We start from the raw sequence: 13,991 nt of genomic DNA on the forward strand, positions 1-13,991 counted from the left end.
CTGCTGTGTGTTCCAGAGGGGTCGTGCCAGCAAGACAGAGAGGAACCCACTGTAGGACATGGATGAAAACTGAGAAGCCTTTTTCAAGTCAACAATGCAATATTTCTCCTGACACTGCCTGATGATCATGCTCATGTTTGAATTTCCATGGGCAGCCGCCATTTGGTCCAAGACTTCTCCATCCCTCCGGAATGCCAAAGCAAAAGTCTTCCTGTATTCCCTGCCATTGATGGATTACATGAGGTCCCCTGAGCTGATTCTGGAGGTAGGAGCACCAAGAAGCAGTAAAACTAAGGCTGGAAGAATGAACCACACATGCTGCTCCGAGTGTCCTTCCCCCCCTGTCTTTGCTCCTCGAAGCTTCTTCTCCTGCCCACTTCCCGCATGGACCTGCTCTCCGCCTGTATCCCCTGCTGAGTGTTTCTTGTCCTTTCAGCCGGACAATCATCCTGGCAGCTGCTGGCCCTTCCCAGGAAGTCAAGGACACGTGTTCATCAAGCTGTCCGTGCCAGTCGTTCCCAGAGCAGTCACCATGGCCCATGTCTCAGGGACAGCGTTCCATGGAGAAAGTATCTCCGGAGCTCCCAAGGACTTTGCTGTCTATGTAAGTGATTTCTCTAGAGTTGGGGGCTGAGGGTTCCACAGCATTTCTGAGCAGGTAATGAAGTTGGGTCAAAGATTCTGGTGGCCTGAAGCTTCCTCCTGTCTCTCAGAACAAACAGGCTCCTTGATGTTGCTTCCTTCCCATTGTATTCCTCTTTTATTCAATGTACCACTCAAAAAAAAGCTTCTGGGGCAAGATGCTACTCCAGGAGCCACAGGGAAAAGGAGCTGGACAGTGCATGGTCCTAAGCCTTCTTGTCTTCCAGTCCCAGTGGCATTTGTGATCCTCAGGTTACCTCCCTCCCACTGGGATCGTCTGCTCCTTTTCTGATTGCCAGCCTGGACTCGCTGAGTGGGCAAGTGTGACGTGCTGCCCACCTGCAGCTTCTCGTCTTGTCCCTGTGCTCATGGTCCTTGGACTACGTAGCTGAAATAACCCCGTACTTCACCGGCTGAAGTTCAGTCTCCCGTGGTGCACCAGATGCTCTGTTTTCTCCACCCATCTTTCTGTAGGGCTTCAAGGAAGAACACGAGGAGCAGGGAACGTTCCTGGGACAGTTCACTTTCCTGGCGGCGCTGAATCCCAGTCAGACCTTCCAGCTGAAGGTATGGGGACACAGAGGGAGGAGAACTGCAGGAGAGGAGGAGAAATGCGGCTGGATGGGGAGAGGCTTCCCTGCCAAAGGGTACAGGCAGCCCCGTCCTTGAGCGAGTGCCACACTGGCCTTTATTCTGCTTTAACTTCCTGGTGGCGGATGGCTGCACTGCCGCTCTTCTTCTCTTTCATTCTGGGTTTAAACTTCAGTACTTAGAAGCACCACAGTTGAAGCTGGAATCAGCTTGACTGTCTGGACCCCAAGTGCACACAAGCGGCCACATCCCGTAGGATGCAGGACTGCTGGTCTGCCAGTTAAAGACCAGAAATACTGGGCTTCCAGAGGGTTCTGTTGGTGCTGGCAGTGAGTAGTGACAGGGAGGCCATTCTGTTTCCGTGGCTTTCTAGAGGAGGCAACGAGACATTATACTGACCCCAGCACTGGGTCTTCTGACTGTGGAAGCCTGTGCCCCAAAGCAGGCGAGAGCTTTCCAGTGTATTTGCTGAGACATGTGGTCGCTGCTTCTTCCTTTGCTGTTCTCATGGCCCAGTGGGGTAGAGCAGGATAAGAACATCTGGACCACCACAGGTCAAAAGCCCCCGCGGGGCAGCAGGAAGGAAGCTGCTGATCGAGGCCGTCGCTGCGGCATTTCTGTCAGTGCTCACGTCCCGGAGAGGAAAAGGCGACTCGTTTCTTCTTGTCATTGCAGAACGAGCTCCCTGCGGTCGTGAATTACATCAGGCTGCAAGTGCTGAGCAACTGGGGCCACCCGGACTACACCTGCCTGTATCGGTTCAGGGTGCACGGTGATCTGCCCAAAGACGGGGGAGACACGGCCGTTTCACCTGTCAATAAATTCCTTTAATGTTCACCCAGTCGAGTTCCCGTCTGCTTTGCCTGTGATGCTGCCTGGTCCTCCCTGAGCTCACTGGAGCTCCCCGTCCTTCTCTCAACCACCAGCTTATGGGAGATTTCAGAAGTCCACAGGAAGATTGTCCTAATTAAAAGAAACTGGAAAACTCCGTAACAAATCTGCAGAAAGCCTGACATCCACACTCTTGCTGTGGCACAGGAACATCAGCAAGGCCCTGCCTGGACACCAGAGATTAAATTAATGGACAGTTTTCCTATGCAGGAAGCAACTAAGGATCGACTGAGTGGAACCATCTGTTGTTACCTGTTTTCACAAGAAGCAGATGCTGGTTCAGCTTCCATCTTTCAGTCTGTTGCCGATGAGAAAACGGAAGTGTGGTTTTTTGTAAGAAGGAAACCTTAACTGGAAAGTGGGTTCATGGACTTCTTTGCCTCTCTGGGCACATATTGAGTTAATAGCCCGGGAACGTTACAGAGTGATTAGCAAAGCAATCCCAGGACACTTAAGAGATCCCATACCCACACCAGTCTGTCCTTCCTTTTGACCCGAGCTCCCCAAGCCCCAAGGCAGGAGCAGGCAGGGCAGTCGTGTGCTTGGGTCGCACCAGGGAGGAGAGAGCAGGACCAGCGCTTGGCACCCAGGGCTGGGAACAGCAATTTGTGCTCTGAGCTGGGGCTTAGTCCATGTGCAAGCGCAGCACGGATCCAGACACCAAACTGAGGGTGTCAGTTCACCCCCGGTGTCACACGCACGGCACCTTCTTCCCTCGCCTCCTCCGATGAGCTGTCTTGCAGCCCCTTCCAGCTCAGCCCAGCTCAGACACCTGCACTCTGGCTCAGGGCTGCCTGGGGCTGGTGACCCTTCGGGCAGCAGCAGGAACCGCTCTGACCCTGGTTGTGGGGCTGTCCCGGGGCTGAGCCCTCGGGCCCAGGGCTGCAGAACTGGGCCATGGTGGGGCCCAGGGCTGCTGGGGTCAACAGGTCCCCCCATCGACTTTCCCATAGAGACCCACAGGGACCATAGAGACCCACAGGGACCACAGAGACCCACAGAGACGCATAGAGACCCATAGAGACCATAGAGACCCGTAGAGACCATAGAGACCCATTCTGCCAGTGTTGTTGCTGTTCTCTGTGGGGCCGCGTGGTGCTCACCAGGCACAGCCAGAGCTGTTCCTGTGCCAGGAGAAGACTTCATGCAGAGCCTTGGCTGATGGTGACAGTTCCCACCAGCCGTCCCGCTCTGGAAGGTCCAGGTGCCACAGAGGGGACACTGACTGGTCGTCACTTCTCTTGCAGGAACAGGATTGACCAGCAGGAGGGAGGCAGGACCAGAGGGTCCATGAGGTCAGAAAGCACATCAGACAGCTGGTACAGTCATGGTGACAGCAGAGGGAGAACAGAAAGAGATGCAGTGACCTGGCTGGGACAATGCTGCTGATGTGACACCTGCCACACAAACGCAGAGACAGATCCATCACCACATGATGGAGCAGGCAGAAGTTAGAACACATGAAGCACCGTGGATCAGCTAGAAACCATCCAAATTACATGTGGGAAGGATGGCGACAAGAACATCACCTGCCAAAGGATGCAACAGGGGAGCACTGGAAAATGAAAGATTAGTTAATTTGGATTAGCAGCTGACCGAACAATATCAAAACTAAATACAAATTCTGGATGGTTCCCTATCAACATAACAAGACACGCGTAGAAAGCAACTGAACAGGGAGAATGAATAAATTGGTATAATATGTGTGAAATGTCAATGGCACAAAAACGCACCCTCCTGGTAGAAACTAAAGCTGCACTATTTTTCTAAAAATACAGTACATTTATTATAAACATTCAGCCAGGGAAAAGTTCGGGTGACCCTTCTGTGGCAGGATCAAACCCCCTCTCTCCCCCTCCCTCCTCCATCATGGAAGGAGTAGGCACATCTCCATCTCTCTGCTACAGCTTCTTTCGTTTGGCCCCAGAGCCCCTGGCCAGGGCCGTTAGGAGAAGGGAGTGCCGAGGTGCCAGGGAGCCGCTGGGCACCTGCGGCCAGTGTGGGGGACGTTTGGAGGCTTCAGGGGCACCCACAGCCAGTGTGGGGGAGCAGAGAAGCTTCTGAAATGCCCACAGTCACAGAATCACAGAATCACAGAATGTTAGGGATTGGAAGGGACCTCGAAAGATCATCCAGTCCAATCCCCCTGCTGGAGCAGGAACGCCCAGGTGAGGTCGCACAGGAACATGTCCAGGCGGGTTTGAATGTCTCCAGAGAAGGAGACTCCACAACCCCCCTGGGCAGCCTGTTCCACTGCTCTGTCACCCTCACTGAGAAGAAGTTTCTTCTCAAATTTAAGAGGAACCTCTTGTGTTCCAGCTTGATCCCACTACCCCTTGTCCTATCATTGTTTGCCACCGAGAAGAGCCTGGCTCCATCCTCGTGGCACTCACCCTTTATATATTTATAAACATTAATAAGGTCACCCCTCAGTCTTCTCCAAACTAAAGAGCCCCAGCTCCCTCAGCCTTTCTTCATAAGGGAGATGCTCCACTCCCTTAATCATCTTTGTTGCTCTGCGCTGGACCCTCTCCAGCAGTTCCCTGTCCTTCTTGAACTGAGGGGCCTAGAACTGGACACAATATTCCAGATGGGGTCTCACCAGGACAGAGTAGAGGGGAAGGAGGACCTCTCTCGATCTACTGACCACCCCCCTTGTAATACACCCCAGGATGCCACTGGCCTTCCTGGCCACAAGGGCCCAGTGCTGGCTCATGGTCATCCTGCTTTCCCCAGGACCCCCAGGTCCCTTTCCCCTATACTGCTCTCTAATATGTAATTTCCCAACCTATACTGGAACCTGGGGTTGTTCCTGCCCAGATGCAGGACTCTACACTTTCCCTTGTTCAATTTCATTAGGTTATTCCCCGCCCAACTCTCCAGCTTGTCCAGGTCCTGCTGGATGGCAGCACAGCCTTCTGGCGTGTCAGCCACTCCTCCCAGCTTAGTGTCATCAGCAAACTTGCTGATAGTGCACTCAATTCCCTCGTCCAAATCGTTAATGAATATATTGAATAATATTGGCCCCAGTACTGACCCCTGAGGCACTCCACTAGATACTGGCCTCCAACTAGACTCCGCACCATTGACTACCACTCTCTGGCTTCTCTCCCTAAGCCAGTTTGCAACCCACCTCACTACTCTATTGTCCAGACCACACCTCCTCAGTTTAGCTGTGAGGATGCTGTGGGAGACTGTGTCAAAGGCTTTACTGAAGTCAAGGTAGACCACATCCACCGCTCTGCCATCATCCATCCACCTTGTTACATTCTCATAAAAGGCTATGAGGTTGGTCAAGCGTGACTTAGCCTTGGTAAAGCCATGCTGACTGCCCCTAATAACCCTCTTATCCTTGATATGCCTTGAGATGGCACCAAGGATAAGCCGTTCCATTACTTTCCCAGGGACAGAGGTGAGGCTGACCGGTCTATAATTACCCGGGTCCTCCTTCTTGCCCTTTTTGAAGACTGCAGTGACATTTGCTTTCCTCCAATCCTCGGGCACCTCTCCCATTTCCCAAGACGTGGCAAAGATGATGGAGAGCGGCCCAGCAATGACTTCAGCCAGCTCCCTCAGCACCCGCGGATGCATCCCATCTGGACCCATGGATTTATGAATGTCCAGACTATTTAATGGCTCCCTAACCCAGTCCTCATCGACTAAAGCAAACTCCTCCATTGACCTGGCTTCATCCGGGGTCTCAGGGGTACGGGGCTCCCCAGGACAGCCTCCGGCAGAGTAGACAAAGAAGGCATTCAGTAATTCTGCCTTCTCTGTATCTTCTGCCACCAGGGCACCCACCCCATTCATCAGTGGGCATACGTTGCCTCTGGTATTAGTTTTATCTGCTATGTATTTGAAAAAGTTCTTTTTGCTGTCCTTGACCCCTCTCTCCAGCTGTAATTCTAAGGAGGCCTTGGCTATCCTAGCTGCCTTCCTACATCCTCTAACAGCAGCCTTATATTCCTCCCAAGTGGCCAGCCCCTGCTTCCATGACCTGTAAACTCTCCTCTTCTGCTTGAGCATACCCAACAGATCCCTATTCAACCACGCAGGCCTCCTGGCTCCCTTCCTTGACTTCCCACGTGTGGGGATGCTCTGATGCTGAGCGTGGAAGAAGCAATCTCTGAATGCAATCCAGCTATCTTGGGCCCCTTTTCCTTCAAGCAGTCTTGCCCATGGGATTTCCCCCAGCAATTGCTTGAAAAGGCCAAAGTCAGCCCTGCTCAAGTCCCGGGTTGCAATTCTACTTGCTATTCTGTTCCTGCCACACGAGATGCTGAACTCCACCATCTCGTGGTCACTGCAACCCAGGCAGCCCTCAACCTTTACTGCTTCGACCAGACCCTCCTTGTTAGTGAGGATGAGATCGAGCAGCACTCCTCTCCTGGTCGGCTCCTCCACCATCTGCATGAGGAAGTTCTCATCAATGCACTGGAGGAACCTCCTGGACTGTGGCTGGCTGGCTGAATGGTCCTTCCAGCAAACATCAGGGAAGTTAAAATCACCCACAACAACCAGGGCCTGTGACTGTGAGGCCACTCTCAGCTGCCCATAGAAGGCCTCGTCAACTTCCTCAGCCTGATCTGCTGGCCTGTAACAGATGCCCACAACAGTGTCAGCCCTGCCAGCCTGCCCCTTAATTCTGACCCAGACACTCTCAACTCGCTCCTCATCTGCTCCTGGGCAGAATTTAGTACTCTGAGAGAGCAACTCCACCACCACGCCTGGCCGGCCTGTCTTTCCTGAAAAGGGCATAGCCATCCATGACCACATTCCAGTCATGTGAACTGTCCCACCATGTTTCTGTAATTGCCACCAGATCATAGTCTCCCGACCAAACACAGGATTCTAACTCCTCCTGCTTATTCCCCATGCTGCGCGCATTGGTGTACAGGCATTTCAGGGAGCGAGCAGAGCACACCAATTTCTCCCTGGGGGCATAGGAGGCCACTGGTCCTCATCAGTTTTAGAATGCTGCCCCACTGGGACAAGCCCAGCTACAACCCCATCCCCCTTCGAGCCTATCATCTCCTTCTAAAGAAGTGCTGTTTTGTCTTAAGCTTTCAGACTTTTTGTCTACTTTTTGGTGCATGTGTTCTTCTACCTCTCTCAAAATCACTGAATCGTATATGAACTAGTGGCACATCATGCTGGTGGATGGTGGGGACATGTTGGCCTTGCACTTAGGGCAGTGTAGATGTTGAGACTTTGGGATTTTCTTCTTTTCCCGTGCTGACATAGGACATGAAAAGAATGCCTACTTTTTCCAAGGATTTGTCTGCTCCCTAGGCTGAAACCAAACTGCATGGAGGGGGGAAGAAGTGTGCTAGGGGAGCAAAAGGAGATTGAGAGCTTGCAAGGACCTTGTTAGGGTCCACTCAGTGATGGACTCGTGATGGTTCATTGACGTTCTTCTCAAAGCACAAAATTAAGGCATCTGAAATGCCACGGGCTTAGAATGCAATCAAACAGTGTTACTTTATTATTTTGCCTGTAAAGCGGCACGCAATAGCGAGAGAGTAAGAAAACGGGAAAGGAAAAAGAAACAGGGAAAGGAGAAGGAAAAGATGGGAATGAGGACTGGTTTACCAGCAGATGAGTTCCAAAGGCGTCCATCCCTCTGGGGTCCAGTCCCGCGGAGTCCTGCCGGTCCTCCATGGTGGTTTGGGATCCTCTGGTGGGGAGATCTCAATGACGTCCAGTCAGGAACCATCTTTATACTTCTTCACCCCGCCTCGCTCCCATTGTTTCAGGCCAATCTCCGCCTTTGGTTCTCAATCCGGGATTAACTGCGCAGGCTCGAAAAGTCTTCGCCTCTCTTGCCAGCGCTTGTCTGCACCTGCGTGGCCTGCATTCAGGGGTATCTCTCTGGTCCATTGGGTGACCTCAGGACCCTTGGCCAGCTTCTGGGCATGCTCTTTTTTGTTGTCCTTTGTTCGAGGGAGCGGGTGGGGGACAAGGTGTGGCTGAGGCTGCAGGTAAGAATCCATCTTCTGGACGGCAGTGATTGTCCCTGGGTCAGAGAGACCCGTCTAACAACCCCTTTTAGGAGGCGGGGGCTAGCTTGGCTGAAGCAGCAGGCAAACTCCACACAGCAGCCATTGTTAGCAGTAGCCTTCCAGGCTGGAGACACCTGTGCAACACAATGCTTCTCCTCAGGCCTCTGTCTAAGTCACTGTCAGTCTGTTCTGGATGACGATGTTCAGGCAGATACTGGTTTTGGACCAACGCTTACGGACCTGGAGCAGATTCTGAGAGTTTGCTGTTCCAGAAAGGTTTGGCTGGTGCAGCAGCTGAGAGGTAATGGCCAGCTATGATGGGTCCCCCGAGTGATGCTTTGGGACCGGTGGCACGTGCATCTCCCTAACCAGGCAGCAGAATGCACTTTGGGCCCGGCAGAAGGAAGGTGGCAGAGGCAATGCATTGGAGAGCTGGCAGGCTAAAACTGGGAGGTGGATGAGGCCACCTCCTGTAGCAAGTGAGTCAGTGAACAGCTCACAAGTACTGTAAAAGCGCACCTTGAGAGAACCCCAAAGGGGGTTGTCACAAAAGGGGGAAACGGTAGATTCTATTGCTGAAAACGGACTGTGTGGTTTTGTGAATGTGGCTTCAGCCCTTTTTCTTCAAAGGAGGCTCATACCTACTTAAGAAAACTCCTGACGATCATGGTGAAAACAAAGAATCAGTGTGGTGAGGCTGTAGAGTGGCCCTTGGTTTTCCTGCCAACAAGCTCTGAATGCGGATTCTTGCAGGTGTAGCGGAGCAGGCAGCAGCGTCTCTGAGCAAAGCTCTGGGGGACGGGGTGCTGTGTGCTGGGCACAGCTTCCCTCGCCATTCTCTGCTCCCTCCTCCTTCAAGCAGGGGCTGCCCCACAGCCAGTCCCAGCCGGGCCCGGAGGTGGGTGTCTCCGTGACGACCGCCCGGGCTCTGACGTGGGCACCTCATCATAACCAGAGGCCATTGTGACACGGGGGTCCCCGCCCGGACCGTGGGGGTATTTAAGGAGCGAGAGCCCTGGGGTGCTCATTCCCAGGAGAGCAGCTTCTCAGGAGGCAGCAGCTTCTCAGGAGCAGCAGCTTCTCACGAGGCAGCATCTCCCCTGGGTGCCCGTTGCGGCTCTTTGATACACGTGACCCAAGATGCCAACTGAGAAGGAGGCGAACGCCCACTCCCAGCCCTTTGGGCTGCCCCCCTTGCTCCACAGGCCACAGGGGAGGGACGGGACAGGGCAGGAGGGAGAGGCCGGTGGTTGGACGGGGCCGCAAGCAGCTGCTGCGGTGCCAGAACTGCCACCTCCATCCCCTGGGTCCTGCTCCTCCTCCTGCTCGGAGGTCAGACACAGCCTGGGCCAGCGCAGCATCCAGAGCACCTCGGTCACCCCCTCGGTCCAGGAGCACGTCCAGGACCACCATAAGGGTCCCCAGGAGGGGTCTGGCTGGCCTCGCAGCACCAACACTGAGGCAGCAGCAGAGGCAGAGCGCCCGGCACCTGCCCCACAGGGCCGCACAGCCGACGACGCAGCTCTGTGGGACACAGCCCAGCACATCTTCATTGAGACCATGCGCAGGGCTGTGGCTGAGATCATGGGAGCTGGCCAGGAACCGGAGGAACAGCAGGACCTGGCCCAGCGCATGGACTTGCAAGATGAGAACAACAAAGAGGGGTGCCAAGGCGGAGACATCATCATCCACAGCATCTCGATCAACCCCTCGGTCCAGGAGCACCTCCAGGACACCCCTGCAGGTCCCCAGGAGGGGTCTGGCTTGCCCAGCTGCACAGACATGGAGGCGGCAGCAGAGGCAGAGCGCCCGGCCCCTGCCCAGCACAGCCCCACAGAGGACGATGTGGACCTATCTGACATTGTGGAGCACATCATCAGTGAGGCCGTGCGCAGGGCTGAGGCTGAGATCCAGGGACCTGGCCAGCAACCAGTGGAACAGCGAGACCTGGCCCAATGCACGGATGTTCCAGTGGCAGCACCAGCACCCGCAGCACTTGAAGCCATTGAGGCTCATTTGGCAGGAGGGAATGAGGGACAGGCCAGCACAGCCCCTCTCGTCCCAGCTGCAAAGGAGGAAGAAGAGAACACAGTTTCTCCGATGTCTGGAGAGCAGAGAGGAGAGACCAGCACAGACATGGCCTGCCCAGCGCAGGGCCCAGCTCCACGGCGACGGCCTTCCCGGTTCCGGAGGGCGCTGCGGGCTCTGCGCAGGGCTTTCCGCTGCAGCTGCACCGCGGGACAGCACGAGGAGTAGAGCCCGGCTCCAGCGCCACGCGGGTGCCTGCGCATGCGGCTGGTCCTGAGCCTGCACAGCGTCCACGCCAGGGATGGGTGCATGGACAGTGACTGCGGGATTCACCTGCCCTGACGACATGGTGCCGCCAGCCTCTGCTCGGCCTTGGATCGTTTTTAGAAATCAATAAAGCAAATAAAAAAAAAAAAAAGACAGTTTTCCCCCTGTGCTCATCTGTTCCTGCTCCACCTCGGGACAAAGAAAGCTGCAGGAAATCTCTGTCCTCGGGGTGTCCCGGCATTGGTTGCGGGAAGCTCTGGGCTGGTGCTGCCGCAAGCCGGCAGTTTGGCTGGATCCCCCTCAGGCTCTCTTCCCACCCGCCTGTCTCCAATTCCAGTCCAGGACTTGGAACATTTGAGATCTATTGCCGACTTGGCCTGGTTGACCTGCACCGTACGGCATCCCCTTCGTCTCACAAGGAACCTCCCCATTGCGGGGGTGTTTCGGAGCACCTACATGAGCTGATACAGGCGAGACCCTCCAAACCCACATGTGGTCCCTCGCCTCCACCGAGGGTCTTCCAAGTCAGGAAGAGCCGGCTGCTCGCTCCCTCGCTGGAAATCTGAGCCATGATCCATCTCTGCACAAGGCTCTGATGCACAAGGCTTCCAGCGTCACCAGAGCACGTTCAGGCCTGAGACACCGGGGAGAAGCGCCGCAAACAGGGCTGGTCTTGACAAGAAATCCACCCGCTCAGAGCTTCGTCTCAGATGCGAGTTACTCTGCCCTGGGTTTCTGGGGCCCAAAAATGGAGGGAGGCTCAGGTATAAACCCAGTTAGCCAAGAGACGCAGCAGCTGCTGATTCCTGTGTGGTGCATTGCAGACCAGCCATGGCTGTCTGTGGCTGCTGCATGCCCCGGGCTGCAGCCTTCGCAGCATCCTCCTCTTCCCCAGCACCCCCGTGCACTGCACAGAACCAGAGCTGATTGCAATGACTGGGGCAGCACCGGGCAGCAGCAGCATCTCTCTCCCCAGCCTCCAGCTGCCCAGTTGCCCTGCGGGGAGTTTCTGCCTGGGAAGGGCAGAGTAGTATTACGATCGGCCGGGGGCTCAGGACAAAGCACAGCAGCGCCACGTCCCCGGAGCAGAGCCCTTCTTTTCCCGGCTCGGACTGGTGTATTCCTCCTGCTCACAGCGCGGTCCTTCTCTGGGATAAGGTGATGCCAGCACTTTCAGGGAAATTGGAACGTCATGATGGAGTGGACGTGAAACAGCCACACTTCCCGAAAAGTCAAAGGAGTAAAATTGACATGGAACAAAGCAAGTAACTTGCCACAGCTGTCCAACCTGCGCTCCTCAGGCGGGACGCGACCGGCGACATGTTCTGGTGCTGCGGGGCTGTGCCGCAACAAGTCAGTTGGGGCCGTGGCCAGAAAGGTAGTGATGCACATCTAGAGATACCCACATCGTTTTGTGGGGATCATCTGTTTCCTCGGCACGATTTGGAACACTTTTGGCACACGGGACTTGCTGGGCCCTAAATCACTGCTGCGTTGACTCCTCTAAGCCTCCCAGCTCCAATTCAGCAGGTGCCCAGTTCAAGGTGTTGACACAGCAATGTGTTCTTCTCTTGAATCTGTATTATATGTTCTCTCTGAAATCAACACTTCCTTCCTAGGAGCAATCTGGGTCCCAATGTAGGCTACGAAGCCACTGGACTTGTTGACAGTAGTTTACCAACAGTAATTTGCCAACAGGAGGAGTTCTTGCTAAATTAACAGCAAAAGCCATGCTGAAAAATGCAAGGGAGCAATCAGGGAGGGCTGGAGTCGTGCTCGGGAGCTGTGTCCGTGCGTGAAGGTTTATGTGTCTCGCTGGATAGTGCCCAGAGAGTTGGTCTGATCACGCTGCAGAGCTCCAGGAGACATCAATCTGTTTGCTTCTTTCCTACACCAAGCTTTAAAGGCTGGTTTTGATAGTCAAATGGGATTCAAATGTAACGTTCCTCCAAGAAGGCCTTGGGTAACTCATTTCCCAAAATTCAAACTTCTTTTCCCAGGGAGGCTGAATTTCCTCCATAGCAATCAAATGATCAGGTTTTGCACAGAAGAGCTGCTGTGGTTCTAAGCGTCTTTATTTTGTCTACGCTGCCTTAAAGAAGCAGCTGGTCTGCCTTTTGCTTTTGGTGATGGAAGTCGGGAATGGCCAGCGCTGTGCTTCATGTCAGGATGGCTTCATTCTCGAATTATTGAAACGTTTGCTGGATGCAAAGAAAAGAACAACATCTCCATCTCTTCCAGGACGCTGCTCTTTAGTCCGCTCTCAACATCACTGGCAAAGAGCTGCTGCTTCTCTTCTGCACTGGATGTTTCGACATCTCTTTGCTAGAGGGACAAGGTCCCTTCGATCAAGAGACTGAAGCAGAAGCATCAGAAATGGACATTCCTCCAAGTTTTCCCCCAGTGCCTCAAGTTCCAAAGCAAAGAGAAGGGCATGGCGATGGTGCCATTTTCTACCTCAGGGATAAAGTTGTGGCAGGAATCGTAGTATGGAACATGTTCTACAGGATGCCTATTGGGTGCAAGGTCAGTGCAGGACTGGTGTGCTGAACAGTGAGTCTTGCTTAGATTGGGGATTTTCTTGTGGAAAAATCCATCTGCCCATTTAAAATGATGAAAAAGAAATGGAGATGCTCTGTGTGTGTTGGTACGACACTTGCAAGAGACTTGTAGGTTGGTTGTGCTTTAGTTGTTAGCAGTGCAGGTCAGAGCGGCTTCACAGTATCACAGTATGTTTGGGATTGGAAGGGACCTCAAAAGATCATCCAGTCCAATCCCCCTGCTGGAGCAGGAACGCCCAGGTGAGGTCGCACAGGAACATGTCCAGGTGGGTTTTGAATGTCTCCTGAGAAGGAGACTCCACAACCCCCCTGGGCAGCCTGTTCCACTGCTCTGTCACCCTCACTGAGAAGAAGTTTTTTCTCAAATTTAAGTGGAACCTCTTGTGTTCCAGCTTGATCCCATTGCGCCTTGTCCTATCGTTTGCCACCGAGAAGAGCCTGACTCCGTCCTTGTGGCACTCACCCTTTATATATTTATAAGCATTAATGAGGTCACCTCTCAGTCTCCTCCAAACTAAAGAGCCCCAGCTCCCTCAGCCTTTCTTCGTAAGGGAGGTGCTCCACTCCCTTCATCATCTTTGTTGCCCTACGCTGGACCCTCTGCAGCAGTTCCCTGTCCTTCTTGAACTGAGGGGCCCAGAACTGGACACAATATTCCAGATGGGGTCTCACCAGGGTGGAGTAGAGGGGAAGGAGGACCTCTCTCGATCTACTGACCACCCCCCTTGTAATACACCCCAGGATGCCACTGGCCTTCCTGGACACAAGGGCACAGTGCTGGCTCATGGTCATCCTGTTGTCCACCAGGACCCCCAGGTCCCTTTCCCCTACACTGCTCTATAATATGTGATTTCCCAACCTATACTGGAACCTGGGGTTGTTCCTGCCCAGATGCAGGACTCTACACTTTCCCTTGTTCAATTTCATCAGGTTATTCCCCGCCCAACTCTCCAGCCTGTCCAGGTCCCGCTGGATGGCAGCACAGCCTTCTGGCGTGTCAGCCACTCCT

Source organism: Streptopelia decaocto (assembly GCF_964273445.1).
Source record: "Streptopelia decaocto genome assembly, chromosome: 17".
Lineage (NCBI taxonomy): Eukaryota > Metazoa > Chordata > Aves > Columbiformes > Columbidae > Streptopelia > Streptopelia decaocto.